Raw genomic sequence first — 15398 nt, forward strand, 5'->3', positions numbered from 1 at the left:
GAGAAGTGGTTGAGTCCCCATCCCTGGAGGTGTTTAAAAGACGGGTAGACGTGGTGCTTGATGACATGGTTTAGGGGTGGACTTGGCAGTGCTGGGTTAACGGTTGGACTCGATGATCTTAAGGGTCTTTTCCAACCTTAACGATTCTATGATTCTATGATTCTTTCCCTCACTTCACACAGACAGTTAATGTGGCCTTTCATGACTTAGCCTCCTCCCTCATGTTATTTCCCACTGAGTACCACAACGACAGCTCCTAATTGCATGTCCTGAGAGCAGCTTCCACCGACTCTCACCTGCTACACACCAACAGCAACAGCGCTGTCTCCTCCCATGCCCATCTCCACTCTCGGGAGGAGCTGCTCACACACCCCTGCAGCCGGCCTTGCTGCCTGACAATCCTTGCTGTGCTGCTCAGGGCCATGAAAACTGTCATGCTACGGCTGTACCCGCATCACTGTTCCTCATTCTGACTGACACTGCCCATGGCTGTGTATTCCCACCTGCCCGCAGCCATCGCTTGTTTCCAATCTTGTCGGCATTTTAGAAAAGCACACTTCTTTTTGTTTTTTTTTTTAATACCTGCTTTGACCTCACTACAGGACAGGCTCAGAGTTCAGGACTATGGCTGGTAAAGTTTGTAGCAATACAGAATTGTGTAGGGGTTAAAAATAGCCAGTAGTTCAGCTCATTTCAGTTGTTTAAGCCAAGGCTTTTGGCTAGAACACAGGCCAGAAAATTGAAAACCAGAACTAACCTACACTCCCTCCTTGACTGGCACCTCTTTCTTCATCACTTCTTTGCATTTCTTTAGTTCCTGGGGAGTACATATCAAGATTCCCCTGTTTAAAAGAAACAAGAAAGATCAGTCACAAACGTGCAGAAAACCTGCCCTTCACATACACGGTGCCCACACAGGAGCATTATCAAGGCCCTGCATATATGCAAAAGATTAAATCTATGCACCAGGGAGGAGAGAGGAGATGCAGTGCTCTGGCACCCACGATGAGTAACAAGAATTTCTGCTCTGAACTGGGGCTTAGTCAAAGTGCAAGTACAGCACTGGTCCAGACATGAAACCGAGCGTATCGCCTCATCCCAGGTGCCACATGCACTGTGCCTTCTTCCATCACCTCCTGCCAATGAATTGTTTTCCAGGCTGTCCCGATCCAATGTCGGGAGAGGTTTCGATACGATCCCAAGGACGAGATTAAGACGCAAACGAGGTCAAATGCCGTACAACCTTTTACTTTTATTTGAGGGGAGAAGAGAACGGAGGGAGGAGGGAGGGCAAGGGAGGAGAGGAAAAGAATAGGGGAGAGAGAGTTAGAAAGAGAAGGAGAAGGAGGAGTTTGCCACCACCACTTTGAGTCCGGTGATCTTCCGCAGGGTCTTCAGTGGCCTCAGGCTCCGTCGGGGACCGAAGCGGGGGGGGGGGGGGGGGTGAGCCTTGAGGGTGCAGGAACAGAAGGAGTGGTCTCGTGCGCGCTGCTGCCGCCCCCGCCGAGGGGCACGTGCGCTCCTTATATAGGGGCTCCCACGCATGTGCAGATCACAAATGTCTACGTGCAGTTCGCCACGGACGTGCTGCCCCCGCCTCTGCTCTTTTCGCGCCTTTTTGTTCCCGCCTCAGCTCTTCTCGCGCCTTTTGTCCCTGCCTCGGCTCTTTTCGTGCCTTTAGTCCCTGCGCAGGCGCACGAGGTTGTTTTTTCTCAGAGCTGGGGAGAAGATGGTCTTCTCAAAGCGCGACGCTGGATGGCGCTACAGCGGCAATGTCGAGACAAAACCGCATTTTTCTATCGGTCCTTTACACCACCCCGTGGCTCGACATTGCAGCTTGGTGGTATAAGACAGAGAGAGAAAGAGAAAACAAAGGAGAAAGAAAGAAAACGCAGAGTTGAAAGGGTTGGAGATAAGGGTGGAGGAAAGTTGTGGGAAGGGAAATGGGAATAACATTGTTTCAGGTGAAGGAATGTCTTAACACAGATTAACTGAGGTATTGCTCAATGCAAGCTTATTCTTGAACGACTTTAACACTTCTTCAACTTTGAAGGGTAAACATTAGAAATAGGGTTGACAATAACTGGCAACAGTAAACATTAGAAATAGGGTTAACAGTAACTGGCAATACGCGGTTTCTTCCTTTAGAAGGAATTGGGGATGGGTTTAAATGATGGGTACTGAGGTTGGTTGTGGCTGATGGATGGTACAGATTTTCGTTACACCATCAGGTGAGGTGTTAGGAACAAATTGCATATTTGACACAACGTGTCGAATTAATTGAATAAAACATGGAATTATACAGCATAGGAACAGTAAGGTGGCAGTTGCGCATAGCAAATACAATATTAATTGTTTGACCCACGGTGCCCCTGGTAACCAGCACCACAAATCGCCATTCCAACCACTCCAGGTTTGAACAGGGACATGGGCTATTTTCCTGATATCTTGGGTCAGTTGGAGAACCACTTCTCCCACATCATCTATTTCTAGGCAGCAGGTAGAGATATTTAATTTTCCACACACCCCTCCCTCCTCAGCCAGTAAATAATCTAAAACCATGCAGTGTTGAAGGATTGCCGTGCGCATTTGTTGAGATTGCCGAGTTAATAAGTCTATGGCGTCAGCGGTTTTGTTGGTGATAATTTCTAGGGCCGCTTGTAGTCTGATTATTCGGTTTAGGTTATAGATTGGTTCTCTTGCCCCTGCAATGGGCTCGTTCGGGTTCCAGGTTGCTGGTCCATAGTGTTCAATTGTTCGCTCAGGGGGCCATTCGTCATTCCCCCATTTTTGTGTCCCACCTAAATTTACCTTGGTAGATCGCGTCTTACGGGCAATACTTCTATCTCCGAGGTTATCATACACTTTTACGCCTAATTGGGGTCCACCAGTTTCTGGCAGGAGGAAGAATAGGGGCCTTATGATCCCTATATAACAAACTCCCGACCACCCCGCGGGTAAGAATTTATATGCCGTATTCCCACAGATCCAATAATGCCCTTTTCTGTATTTATTTCCTTGAGCAAATGGCCCATCTTTCCCTGGTGGAAACTGAAAATAAGTTGTGTCTTTGTCACCCAGAGGGCTGAAAAAGGTGGTTGCCCCATCCCTTATTCGGCCGGTACAATACCAAGCCCCATAAGTACCCCTCCATTTGCAAGTTTGTTTGTAATGCTGGAGAATCAAGGTTTCGTTTTTGCTTGACCAATATCCCTTAAACCCCTGGTTACGCCCCGTTTCATTAAGCCACACCCACAGGTCCCTTTCCTTGTCGAGGGGCTTACGTGTGAGAGTCCATTGGCATTTGCTTTCTCCCACCTCGACCCCTCCTTTCTGAGTGCGATTCAAGCAGTATTGTCCCTTAGTTGGAAACTGAATTGGCCAGGTCCCACTGTCATCCCACAGATCGTCTGCGGCTTCGCTATATTTGCTTACGATTTGGTCTGGGGTGAGGGGTGCGGATGTCCATGGCCAACTTGATAGCCCTAGGGGTCCGCCGCACACCCAACAGTGACTCAGATTGAAAGTTTGACTCACGGCTTTCGCTAATAACACAAACTCGTTTTCCTCGAAGGGATTATATGGAGGAGGGGAAGGTGGAGGGAATGGTCGCTCATCACTTTCAGAGAGATGTCCCTGAGTCAAAATGATCCAAAGCAGCAGGTGCGTCGTGGTCATATCGCCGCCCTTAAAAAACAAATAGGAACAAACTCGCTCCTTGGGTTAGAAGGAGGGAATAATCCATTTGGTGTGGATTTTGTGGGTTCTCCCACTGGTATCTTTCGCTTTCCACGTGTGTTTATTTAGGGGGGTATCTAGTACAAGAGGCACAGCTCCCACGGTGGGAAGCTCAACCAGAACCGGTTGACCAGGAGAATAAAATGGTGTCCTGGGGGAGTTGGGGTTTCGAGAGACGGGTACCATGGTTGGGGCTTGTGGACAAAATGCTGCAATTTTCGGGCACCCGATTGCACCCCAGCGATTATTGACGTTGGTCACCGCCTCTCCTACCCGCTCAGCCCACCCCGGTTCGTGTGGTTTCAGGAAGCGCTTCAGCAAGCCGTTTGTTCTCTCCACAATCCCATTTGCTTGAGGGTAGTATGGAGTGTGGAATACCCATGAAATCCCCTCCCGAGCCGCCCATTCCTGGACCATCTTGGCTGTGCAGTGTGTACCATTGTCAGATTGAATCAACTGCGGTTTAGGGAAGGTCCCAAACCATTCTTTCAGGGCCTTCACCGTATTCTCCCCTGTTGCCTTAGCGCAGGCTTTAGCCTGTGCTAGGCCAGATGCTATTTCAACACCCACTAATACATAGCACTTCCCTTCTGATTTACGGAACGGACCAATGTAATCAACCTGCCAGGCCTCCCACAAACCTTTTCCCTCTCTCAAATGTAGGGGACTGTCTTCCAGGGGGTGCCTGTCTAAGCGGATACGACATTGCTCACAGGCTGAAATGCAAGTTTTGCAATTTTCTCGGGTAACCGGCCAGCCTCTGGCCTGAGCCTCTCGGTAGAGGTCTTGGGCTCCAGTGTGCCCTCTCTTAAGGTGCAACCATTCCAGGAGTCGCTCCCAATCCTCCGCTACTGGATCACTTTGCAAGGGGGCGAGGCAGGCCAGCTCATCAACCCTATTGTTCCAATGACCGGACGGATCTTCTCCCGTCTGATGGGAGGCTACCCATCCTACCGCAAAGTTCCCCTGTCTGGCAATGGTTAAAATATCTTGCCACTTTTCCTTTTGCCATACAGGTATTCTGTTAACCTCCCACTCATTTTGTTCCCAAAAGGGGAGCCACTCTGTACACCCCTTAAAGACAGCAAAGGAGTCAGTGTAGATATAGATTGGAGAGGCAGACTGGGCTTCATGTTGAAAGACACTCCATACGGCCACTAATTCCCCTACTTGAGCGCTGCCTTCTCCTTCGGTAATTATTTTTTGGTCAGTCCTTATCTGTAGGGCGACAGCACGATATTTCCAAGTTCTGCCCTCTCGTTTAGCAGAGGCATCAGTGAACCAAGCGTTCTGTAATTGTTCTGAAAATGGGGGGGCTACCTGCACAGCAGAAGGGGGCACGTCACCTTCCCGGTCTGGGGCCACTCCCTCTTGGATAACTAAATTTTTGGCAGCGCCCTCAGAAACTTCAGAAATACCACAATAATGTTCTATTTGCGCGTACCATTTCCGCACCGAAGCTCTTTGTGCCACCCCGTCAGGGGGAGGTGTCCCGGTTAAAACTGGTTTAATCACTTTGAAAGGACCTCTGAGCACTATTGGTTGCTGGCGAATGGTGCGCTCTGCTTCTCGTAAAGCCAGGCTGACTACAAACAGCCCCTTTTCCCACATGGTGTACCGTTTTTCTGCATACTTGAAACTCCGAGAATAAAAGCCAATGGGCCGGATGGGCCCTGCCGGCCCCTGTTGCCACAAATGAATCGACAGCCCGGTTGCGGCAAACCCCCACTCAATCTGCACCGGGTCTGTCGGGTGGATAGGCCCCAGGGCTTGGTATGCATTTGCCTCGAACACCAACAGCCGTAGCGCCTCATCGTGGACCGGGGTCCACTCCCATTGCGCCCTTTTCTGTAGTAAATCATATAGGGGTCTCGCGATAATTGAGAAATCAGGGATATGCTTTCTCCAGAACACAAGCAGCCCTAACGCATGCTGTAAGTCTTTTTTCGATTCGGGTATCTTAATTTGGTCGAGGGAGGAAAGGGTGTCTGGTGGGATACATGTCATCCCTCCCTTCCACCAAATTCCTAAAAATTTCACCTCACTTGAAGGGGTTTGTATTTTCTCAGGTGGGATTGTCAATCCTATGCTCTCTAGATGGGTGATGATGTCCTTCTGGACTTCCCCAACCTCTTCCACCTGATTTCCCCCTATGAGTACATCATCTATATATTGGTAAACTTTCACCCCTGCCCTTATGGGAATTGCTTCCAGCTCCTGTGCTAAAGCGTGGTGGGCTGAGGTGGGGGAGTGCTTGTATCCCTGAGGGAGCCGTGTAAAGGTGTACTCTTGCCCCGCCCAGGTAAAAGCAAAGCGGTCCTGGTCCTGCGGCTGCAGGGGGACCATAAAGAACATGTCTTTAACGTCAATAGTCGCCATAATAGGGTGTGATTGCTCTTGAATGGCAGCTATAAGCTCGGCAATGTTCGGTACGGCAGCTGTTAATGGGCCTGTGTTGGCATTCAGCCTCCGGTAATCTACTGTCAACCTCCACTTGCCCTTTGGTTTTCGGACAGGCCATACCGGGGAGTATAAAGGGGGAGTGGGTGGGAACTATAATCCCCCTCCCCTTTAAGTCCTCCAGCACTGGCACGATTCCATCTCTTGCTCCTATCGGTAGCGGGTAGGGTTTCACGTTTGTCAGTTTGGAAGGGGGGAGGGCAGGCGCCGCTTGCAACAGGCGCACCCCCACACCGGGGGCTTCGGCCAGCCGCCTGATCTGCGGGACGCCGAAAGACCAGGAATTTCCCTGGGTGTCGCGCCACTGTCTGCCCTTTAAAACGTCTATGCCCAAGAGGTTCATTTGAAAGGGTCCTATGGCCGCCATGGTGTTCACCGGACTCTCATCTCCTGGTAGCCATAAGGTTACCGGGGTCATGGGCACAGATTGGGTTTTCCCTAGGGCGTTTAATACTATCAGGCGCTTAGAAGGAGTCGAGATGCCGCACCGTTCTGCCTCGCTTTGTTTTATTGCTGTAATTTGGGCCCCCGTATCAATTAAAAAGGTCATGGGCCTCTTCCTCGGCCCTACTGCGACGGTAATGAGGAGGTCCCCTTTATTGTTGCAGGTGAGTTGTCTAATAAACACCCACCCCCCGCCTCCGCCCTCACCCTGAGGGGGCGGAGGTCTTAGTTTCCCGCCACCCTTTCATCCCCCTTGAAACCCTCCTCCTTATCCAGTGCCGGCACGGAGGGCGCGTTTGGTTTGGGAGAGGGTCCTTGCCCGGACCACCTCCGCACCAGGAGCTCTAATTTTTTGGTGTGGAGCCCATCCATTAGGTCTTGGGGCACACCCTTTTGCAGTCCCTTCTGCCACAATTCTTGTCGGAGCAGGGTTTTTTCCCTTTTTGTTGGGTCGGGGCTTGTCCCCGAAAAAGCCAGCGGTTTATTTGCTGGCTCCGCTGCCCGCACAGCCCTAGTTTCCACCTTGTGGTAAGTTCTGTCTACTGGCCCATATTTCCTCCCATAGTTTATCAGTTCCTGAGCTATCTCCCCCCAGGTCCACACCTTCCTCCCCCGCTGCCGCTGTTCCGGTGTTACTGTTCCCTCCAGGGCAGCTGCAATTCGCTCTTCGCGAGGCACATTTTGGATTCTCCCCTGTAATTGGATCCCGATAGGTTTTAACGAGTCGGGGAGTCCTCTTACTAGCGGCGTCAGCTGCTCGGCGTCTACCGGTAACAACATCGGAGAGCTTAGATTTGGTTTAAGTTCCCGGTCATACATCATTTGCAGGCATGCTGCCTTTTGTACGTTTTCTAGTAGTTGCTCAACCGAACCAGTTATAGCTAGGGGATCCCCCCTTTCTAATGGGTTCAGCCCCCCCGCCCAATATGCTGCCCTCTGGGTCAGAGACCATGGGGCCCGGCGATCGCCCGTGGTGAGGAAGACGCCGGGGCCCCAATACCCCTCTGCTTCCTTTTCCAATAGCATGATCCCGTCCCCCCCCGACAGGGATACCCTCCACACGTATTCGGTTTCGGACTCCCTCGCCGTCCTAGCAAAATCCTTTCGGAGTTTAGCCAATTTGGTGGCGGTAAAAGGGATTTCTTTGGTTACAACTTGGGGACGGTTGTCGCTATCGTCCTCCTATATGTATTCTGTCTTTATCAGCGGGCACGTATGGGGGGGGGTTATCCACAGTCTCCCTTAATTGCTTTAAATCTTTCTGGGGGTAGATTTGGCGTACCTCTTTCTCCTCCAACATTACCTCTGCCTCAGCGGGGGTGTCTGCCTCCCTCAGGAGCTGAACCCTCAGCTCCTCCTTCAAAATCATATTTTGGCGCTTCTCCTCCTCTAGCGCCCGTTTGGTCTCTAGTAGTTGCTCGCGCAGCGGCGCTATCACCGCTTGCAACGCAGCGGCCACAGCCTCCGATTGGCAGGGCGCGCGTTTCTTGTCCTCCACCGCCGCTGCCAGACATGCTCCTAACACAGCACAAACGATGGATTTCCCTTTCCCCTTCTTCACTCTAGCTTCTTTATGCAAAACCGCTATTCGGTCCATAACACTTTGGAGTTGGAACCAATGGTCCCGTGCCCAATCTCGTCCCAGGGGTGAGGGGCAAGAGCAGTGTGTTTCTAAAAACTCATATAATTTCTCCGTCTCTTCACAAAAATCGCCTGCCTTTTGGGCAGCCATATCCTACAAAGGGGAGTTCGTCCCGGGAGGGCCAAACCTTAGAAAAACCAAGTTTCCCCTATACGCTCCCAGGAGGCCAGTCCGCACACTACTACAAGACAAAGACGAGCCTACAAAGGGGATATCGTCCTGAGGGGGTCACACCGTACAATCCAAACTTCCCCTATACTCCCCCAGGAGGCCAGACCATAAACTAGTGTGAGACAGAGCAGAGCCTACAAAGGGGATATCATCCTGAGGGGGTCACACTATAAAATTCAAGTCTCCCCTATACGCCCTCAGGAGCTCAAATCACAAACTGCTACGCGCGTTTCAGTGCAAAGGTCTCAACACCCACTCCTTCCTTGTGATCGTTCGTCTCCGGCTGCTTCCCTCGCAGGAGAGCAGAACCGCGGATCGGAACTCCGCACTCGCTTCGTACTTGCTCGTACGTCTCGTTCACACACACTCGCTCAGCACACCGTAAGGTTGTATGACACTCTCGTCTCAAGCGATCCTGTCCGTGATGCCAATTAAAATGTCCCGATCCAATGTCGGGAGAGGTTTCGATACGATCCCAAGGACGAGATTAAGATGCTGGAATCGGTCAGATGTCGTACAACCTTTCACTTTTATTTGAGGGGAGAAGAGAATGGAGGGAGGAGGGAGGGCAAGGGAGGAGAGGAAAAGAATAGGGGAGAGAGAGAGAGAAAGAGAAGGAGGAGTTTATCACCACCACTTCGAGTCTGATGATGATCCACAGGGTCTTCGGTGGCCTCAGGCTTCGTTGGGGACCGAAGCGGGGGGGGAGCCTTGAGGGTGCAGGAACGGAAGGAGTGGTCTTGCGCGTGCTGCCGCCGCCCCCGCCGAGGGGCACGTGTGCTCCTTATATAGGGGCTCCCACGCATGCGCGGATCACAAATGTGTACGTGCAGTTTGCCACGGACGTGCTGCCCCCACCTCTGCTCTTTTCGCGCCTTTTGTCCCTGCCTTGGCTCTTTTCGTGCCTTTAGTCCCTACGCAGGCGCACAAGGTTGTTTTTCTCAAAACTGTGGAGAAGATGGTCTTTTCGAAGCGCGACGCTGAATGGCGCTACAGCAGCAATGTCGAGACAAAACCGCATTTTTCTATCGGTCCTTTACACCTGGCCCTCACCCTGCCACTGCCTGGGGCCACCGTGCCCTCCCAGACAACATGGGTCCCACTCTGCAGAGTTGCCCCCAGACAGGGGGTCCCAGGTACCCCACCCCCAACAAGGCTCTGGCGCCAGCCCTGTCCCTGCCTGGGGCTTGGCCACAGCTCACCAAAGGCCCTTGTGCCAACAAAAGTGTCCCTTCAATGCCTTCGTCCTTGGTCCAGGCCAGCGCTCTCCCTGAGCAGGATGTGGTCATCCAGAGGGACACGATGAAGCAGGCGCTTGTCCCCAGGCAGCCACTCGGAGCTAATTGCGGGGACAGAGCTCCCCTGGCCAGGGGAGGGATGTTTGTCCCCACAGCATCTCTGATAAGCTTTGTTTGCCCAGGGCCCGTGGCACAAGGAACCCATTTGGCAAGACTGGTGCTTCAGGAGAGTGCCCGATTAGGGGGAGTCTGGAGGGGGTTAAAGCAGCCTGGACGCCTGGGCTCCCTCCAGCCCTGGCAGCGGGCAGAGCCCACAGAGGAGGGCAGTGCTGGGGGAAGTGGTGAGGAGCAGGTCCCAGGGCACTGCGCACGCTGGAGCCCAGAAGCGGGGGCAGTCCCGGGGGAGCAGCCTGACACCCGGGGTGTTGCTCTCCTTCAGGAAAGCCTGGTGGCAGGGGAGTCCTGCGGGAGCGGGGCTTAGAGCAGCCTGGGCGATGGAGCTGTCTCCCTGGGGGCACTGCGGCCCTTTCCCTCTCCCCCGCTGCCTGCCCTGCAGCTATCCCTGCCTTTCCAGGGTGGTTTCCTTCACAGCGCCCCTGGCCCAAACATCACCATCCTGGGGGCCCTGGGCAGCACCCTCTGGCCAGTGTGGGGCAAGGGGAGCGTGGGATTGTACACAAGTGGTTCAGCTCTCCGCACTGAGTGGGGAAAGCTGCTGGGTGAAGCTGCTGGCCTGGCTCGCACAAGCCAAGCAAGATCTTCTCCAGCAATCCGGCATCGATGCACCCATTCTTTCCAGTCGGGACACTCACGCGATCTGCCATCGCCGCTCTCTTCAAGGCTGCAGGTGCCCCAAACAGCAGAGGGAATGGCTGGTACCTCTGTTAGCAGGGACATGCTCCTAATGAAGATGGGCCTATTTCGGATCAAGAAGCACAGGCACCTCTGTTTTGCCTCCCTGTAGATGCCCATAACTATCAGAAGAGATAGACAACAGGGCAGGTATTCATTCATTTCTGCAAATGGAGAAGACCAGCCTTTTCACTGGTGGTGTGAGTTAGCACTGGGAGGAGATAGGGCCAGTAAGGTCTCAATCAGGAGATGCAGCACGCATTTACGTAAAAATGATCGGAGGGCTGGAACACCTCTGCTATGAGGAAAGGCTGAGAGAGCTGGGGTGGTTCAGCCAGGAGAAGAGAAGGCTGCGGGGAGACCTGATTGCTGCCTTTCAGTACTTCAAGGGGGCTTATAAGACAGATGGGGACAGACTTTTTAGCAAGGCCAATAGCGATAGAACAAGGGGCAATGGTTTTAAACTAAAAGAGGGGAGATTCAGATGAGATAGAAGGAAGAAATTTTTTACGATGAGAGTGGTGAAACACTGTAAGGGGTTGCCCAGAGAGGTGGTAGATGCCCCATCCTTGGAAACATTCAAGGCCAGGCTGGATGGGGCTCTGAGCAACCTGATCTGGTTGAAGATGTCCCTGCCCATTGCAGGGGGGATGGACTAGATGACCTTTAAAGGTCCCTTCCATCCCAAAGCATTCTATGATTCTACGATACGTGTCCCTCTCTCAGCAGCTGATAATCAGAAGTAACCACATGTCATCACCAGCAAATCCACTAAGCGCACAGAAAAACAGCAGCATTGAATGCACTGGACTCGTGGCCTCTACTGGCTTCATGGGACATCAGCATTATGACAGCAGATCCATGAATGCTTCGGAAGGCTGCCACGTTCCTCTCTAAACTCATCCGCTGTTTGTTATGTGCCACAGGAATTCAAGCTACCACGCTGTGCTTCCCAGTTGCCATTCACTTCCCAAACCATCCAGCAGTCCACCTCACGTGTCTGAATGTGAAATAGTGCTCTGGTTTAGCCCTCTCTCTCTGAGGGGGGGAGGGTAATTCATTTTTAGGAGACACAGGCGGGGAATCAACGGCTGGTGGTAAAAGTCTGGTTTAGGTTGTGAAGTCAGCGGGAGGTTTGCCTGCGTGTCAGTGAATCCAAGGTGTCACTGGTTTTGTTCTGATGATGATACACACTCCCGCCACGGCTTCAAAGAAATAAAAAAACACTGATAAGTGGTTCACGAGAACTGTAGATGGCTCAGATTCTTCACTGACATTCTATGTCATTTTTAAGGGTTAGGGATATGGTTATATCTTTACGGGACACTACCTAGAAATAAGAGATCTGTTGTGGATCGGTTGCGAAAAGATTTAAGGCAATGAATATTTGCTTTGGAAATTGCCCAAAGGGCAGGCAGTCACCTGGAAGATTTTCAGTTTGACTGCTTCTGCTTTTGCGCTATTTATTAGATAGCTCAGTTACACAGTGTTATCCATCATGTTTCAATAGGCTGTGAGCTATTTGTATTCTGAAGTTATTTTTAAAAGAATTGATGAATTGTATGCACTGTCATAATTGAGGAATACTGAATGAGGAGAGGTCAAGGCTGCCTTGGAGATAAATGCAAATCAGGTGGATGGCGTGTGATAGCCACTTAACATTAAAGGTGCTCCTCAGGAAGATGCCATCTGCTGATTTAATGGTATCTAAAAGGAGGTGCTCATGGTTTTGTAGCAGTAGCGTATTGAAAAAGTAAAATGTCACGAGGTTGCCAGTTTGACAAAGAGATGGACAGGAGACTTTACAGGGCTGGTCTAAACTGTAGCTAATCTCTCTCCGCCTTCTCCGAACAGGGCTGAGAGCACTTCTGGGAGTTTCTCTGTTTTTCCTGCAGTCCCTTCTGTGAGGCAGTGGACTTTGGACCACATTTATTTCCCAAATAAAGTTTTAGCAAGGTTGTTCTCCTCAGGCTTTGACCTGCCTACAGGATACCTACAAAAGGTATGCCACTGTTTTACAGAGAGAAAGGGGAGAAAAAGAAAAGTGATTGTGCTACTTCTTCTTTGAGGGAAACACTTGGTTTATCTGTCCATCTTGCCTAGCTATACAGGGTGGGAGCCTAAGCTATGAGCCCAGCTCTCCCCTCTCCCATTTGGAGATGCATCTTCCCCTGCCCCATTGTAGGAAACCCAGGGATGGAGGCAGGGAGGGGGAGAGAGAGACCGACAGAGGCAGGCACGAAAGGGGAGGAGAAGGGATGGGAGGGTTAGAAGGAGAGGGGAGAGACCGCTCTGCAGCACTGGCAGGCATGTGCGTGGGGACAGACGGACACTGGGGGCCTTGTTTTCCCCATGCTCACGTCTTGCTTCCCGTCTCCCAGTACCCTCCAGTTCCCTTAGTACCTGCGGAGGGTGGGGGGAAGGACAGGACTCAGCAGGGGGTCTCTGTCCTGCTGTACTGCTTTTGGCTGGGATAGAGTTCACCACAGATTTGACCAGAGTGTAGTAGAGGGAACTTATAATTGTGATAGCTGTTGAACAGTTGCTGGTTATGATATTGACTTCTCTCTCCCCAACATTAGTTTATCGGATCTGTGCCATGCTCCCTTTTTTGTTGTACGTGTTAAAGGGTGGCTTTGGCTTTTGCTGTTTGCTGTGCTCTGTAGCTCTTGGTGGTGCTTTCTCTGGCAGGTATATTATAAAAGTAGTGGCCTTGAGCTTAATCTGGTCTTTGAGCTCTGCACTGATGCCACTACTCTGGGAACCATCTCATGGGGACAATCAACAATTACACTTTTCACCTTTTCTCCTCCGAGAGCTTTTTGGTGGAGGAAACACAGAATGGCACCTTCACCACCTTGCCCTGCGTGGCAGATGCTTTCTCCCTCGTTACAACAACTCTTCAGTATCTTGGACATCCTTGGGGAACCAAAATACTCCTATTGGTACTTCTCAAGACTAGTTTTTCAGCTTTTTCTAAAGTTAATCAACTATTTTGGAGCAACACCCAGGCCCTGAGGCAGTGTGGTTACAGGTTGCAAGGCATGTTGGAGAAATGAGCAGGGACCTAGAACGGTTGTCACCTTTGACGATCTGGGACTTCAACCCAAACAAGTGCAGGACCCTGATGAAGTGCCAGAATGTTTGAGAAAAGGGTGCCCTGGCCTTGGCTATGCCAAAGAGACACCGCTTGTCGCACTGTGCTGGGGCCTGGCCTCCGCCTGCTGAGCACAATTTAGCTGGTTTGGGCCAGGGGTGCTGTGAGGGACTAAATTATTATTCTTATTACTGCTACTACTATTCCTATTTTTATTTCAGTTATTAAACTGTTCTTATCTCAACCCACGAGATTTCTCACTTTCACCCTTCCAAGTCTCTGCCCCATCCCACTGGGGCGGGGGAAGTGAGCGAGCGGCTGTGTGGGGCTTAGTTGCTGGCTGGGGTTAAACCACGATACAGGTAAATGCTGCCTTCATGTCCTTCTTCCAAAGTCCCCTCAGAAATGTCCCGGGGGTGATCTGGAGCTGTGAGCAGCCCTCACCCATGCAGCAGCCTCTCGACAGCAGAAGGGCCCTGCCCTGCCCTGCTGGGGGTCGCCCCTTCCACCCACAGCTTCTCCCCGCAGTGCCGTGGGGAGCTCCCCGGGCAGGACGAGTGCTGACCCTGGAGGGTGGCAGAGTCCCTGCCCCAGCACACAGCCCCCTGGGGACATAGGGACCCTCCTCGGAAGGACAGCTCTGGGCACCCCTTCACACCCCTGCAGCCATCCTCTCACAGTGAAACAAGGAATCCCTGCTCTGGAGCATGTCCTTCTTCTCTACGCTAGAGAAACTGTGAGAGTCCTCTGGAAAGATCCTACAGGCTGTGGGATGCCTGAGTTTTAGGAGAACCCTCCAGGATACTCATCCACATTGTCCTGCAGCCAGAGACTTTCCACACAGAGGGCTGTGAAGATTTCTCCCCCAGTGAGCCCTCAGCATCCCACCACTCAAGACTGCCTTTAACCTTTCTCTGCCTCACACAGAGGCAGCACACGTTCCTCCTCCACACGAAAATCCTCCCAGAAGATCCCACAGGCTGTGGGATGTACTCGGTTTACGAGATTCCTCCAGGAACCACAGGTGCTTTTCCCTGCAGCCAGAGACGTTCTGCGTAGAGGGCTGTGAAGATTTCTCCCCCAGTCAGCTCTCTGCATCCTCTCACCCCACACGAACTTTAACCTCTCTCTGCCTTGCTCCTCTCCCTTTGGTGCCTGCAGGCAGTGCCCTCAGCCCTGCTGCCCTTTGCAGAGGAGCTGCTCCTGGGCAGAGCTGTCTCTCTGCAGGGCTGCCCACTTGCCAGGAGCTCCCTCTGTCCCAGGAGCCCAGCCCAGCTCAGCAGCAGAGGCCCAGCCCAAGGCACCACTTTCTCTGCCCCCTCTGGGCTCCCTCCAGGTGTCCCTGGGGCTCCAGGGGAACCTGCTGTGAAACAGCCTGAAGGAGTCAACTGATGTTCCCTTCCTCAGCCGGGGAGAGAGATTTCTTTCCAGCAGTGCCATTTCTCCTCTCAGGAAAAAGATCTGGGCATGAAAATCATGTTATCTTTTCCCATCATTAGACAGGACACCCAGAGAGGGACAGGGAATGATCTCCTTTACCCCTGCGGAGGGAAGGGATTCAGCTGAGTCAGTCGAGGCATCTCCTTCTGGGTTTGTAGTCCTGGGGCTAGAGGGGGACTAAACTTCATCCCATGCCTGCCACAACCCCACAAGTGGTGGGTTTCTTCTTGCCTCAGTTCATACATGTGCACAAAATAGGGTCCTGCATGTGAGTTCCTTGTCTCAGCTCCCATGCTCATTACTGGGGGTGGAGGCC

This window comes from Platalea leucorodia (genome assembly GCF_965183815.1).
Source record: "Platalea leucorodia genome assembly, chromosome: 25".
NCBI lineage: Eukaryota > Metazoa > Chordata > Aves > Pelecaniformes > Threskiornithidae > Platalea > Platalea leucorodia.